Here is a 2,555-nt window from a genome sequence, read left to right as displayed (position 1 = left end):
ATAGGGTTCGCTTAGCGGTTAGCGGTTATCCCCCAGGTGAGCCTTCATTCGTATGTAGAAAAGTTACAAAGTAATTTTGGGTACTCAAATCACTTTTTACCTTTTGCCCACGGGTTTTACTATGATATTCAAGTGTTGAAAGTAACGCACATTTTGTTTGAAATTTCGGAAGTCCGATCGTAAGGGGTCGCTTTTTTGCGGTTACCGAAGGGTTCGCTTAGCGGTTAGCGGTTATCCCCCAGGTGAGCCTTCATTCGTATGTAGAAAAGTTACAAAGTAATTTTGGGTACTCAAATCACTTTTTACCTTTTGCCCACGGGTTTTACTATGATATTCAAGTGTTGAAAGTAACGCACATTTTGTTTGAAATTTCGGAAGTCCGATCGTAAGGGGTCGCTTTTTTGCGGTTACCGAAGGGTTCGCTTAGCGGTTAGCGGTTATCCCCCAGGTGAGCCTTCATTCGTATGTAGAAAAGTTACAAAGTAATTTTGGGTACTCAAATCACTTTTTACCTTTTGCCCACGGGTTTTACTATGATATTCAAGTGTTGAAAGTAACGCACATTTTGTTTGAAATTTCGGAAGTCCGATCGTAAGGGGTCGTTTTTTTTGCGGTTACCGAAGGGTTCGCTTAGCGGTTAGCGGTTATCCCCCAGGTGAGCCTTCATTCGTATTTTCGGGTTTTGCTATGATTTGCGTCTTATATTCACGGATTACTTCGCAATTCGAACCGGAACCTTAAGGCCTCATACCGGACTTTTGTTGCCTCATTTACAATAGTGCTTAAATATGCAACTTTGATGGGTGAAAATCCAATAAAGAAACAGCTCTACTGGAGATGTTTTAATTTCTATTGAAAAAGCACTTATCCAGTACTCAATAAAAAAAAATTCCCCAAAATCTGACCGGTGGATCGATTTTTATAACATCTATAACTGCACATAAATACTATCCAGAAAGTGGGGCTTTCCTTCAGTGACCCGCTGACCACATTACTCAGGACAAACAAACGTACACGTCCGAGAATCGCCCGAATGCCGAAGCTTTTCCACCCGATCCTGTCAGAAATACACAACCTTTCATCTCAAATCCTTCGATATGACATGGGAGCGATATAAGGCAATTTATCGTCTACATAAACACACGATTTTGGGGCCCCATTCATATTTCGGAGGGAATACTTCTGAGTGCCCACCCTCGCAGTAATACCGGAACGAGGCCTTCAGTGCGGATTACTTGATACTTGATAAGGTCTCTTCATCGTTGTGTCAAGTGGTCTGCATCAAGGCAACGTCTCTTGTGGACCATCCTGCGCCATTCCATGCAATTCTGGGCCGTCACTTCTACGTCTCTAAGATAATCATACGAACCCAGATTGTAATAGAATGTTTCAACTTCCGCTGTCTATTCGTGTTGCTCATCTTCTAAGGTTGTGCCCCTTTGTTAATAATGTCTATGTTTCTATTTACCTTTGCCAGAATGGCTAAGGTTATGTTTTGGGCTTGTGAGTCTGTGTGTGTGTCTGTGTGTGTGTGTGTTAACAGCATAACTCAAGAAGTCTTGGATGAATCCCGATAATATTTGGTAGGTGGGTAGGGGTCGGGAAAACGAAGGTCAAGTTCGATAATGGGCCCCCTAGCGGCTTGCTAAGGTACTGCAGCAGAACCTCAATTTTTGATATCTCCTGTTCTGGACATGCTGTGATCATGATTTTTGAGTGGTAGATAGCCCTTGAGGCAGAGAGTAAGTGCTGTGAGTTTGGGCCCCCTAGCGGCTTTTTTGGAACTGCAGGCGCCGGTTTCCTTTCAAACTTTGGACGAGAATAACTCTACAACGTGTTGACGGATCGTCATGATTTTTGGTATGTAGATAGAATGAGTGATGACTTACATAATGGTATACTAATTATGCAAATCAACAGCTAATTTGCATAATTAATGAAATTAATGAAATAAAATTTATAAATCCACTGCATTCCATGATAGGACTTTCAAACTTGTCACATATGTAGCTGGGAAGGAGAGAAATGTCGATAGATATCAATTATGCAAATGATGGCCTCATTTGCATAATTAATGACAAAATATGAAGATGTTGACGGATCATCATGTTTTTTGGTATGTAGGTAGCGTAAGTGAAGACAAACATAATGAGATACCAATTATGCAAATCAACAGCTAATTTGCATTATTAATGAGTATATTTTATAAATTCACTACGTTCCATGATAGGACTTTAAAACTTGTCACATATGTAGCTGAGAAAGAGAGAAATGTCAATACATATTTATCATGCAAATGATGATCTCATTTGCATAATCAATGAGAAAATGTGAACGTGTTGACGGATCGTCATGATTTTTGGCATGTAGATAGCCTAAGTGAAGACTTATATAATGTGAGACTTATTATGCAAATTAACAGCTAATTTGCATAATTGATGAGGAAAAGTTTATAAATCCACTGCATTCCATTATAGTACTTTCATCAAAGTTGTCACATATGTAACTGAGAAAGAGGGAAGAGAGTAAGGGGTGTATTTTAACACAGCCTAAGA

This window comes from Branchiostoma floridae, chromosome 10 (genome assembly GCF_000003815.2).
Source record: "Branchiostoma floridae strain S238N-H82 chromosome 10, Bfl_VNyyK, whole genome shotgun sequence".
NCBI lineage: Eukaryota > Metazoa > Chordata > Leptocardii > Amphioxiformes > Branchiostomatidae > Branchiostoma > Branchiostoma floridae.
This window is presented reverse-complemented; position numbering follows the sequence as displayed.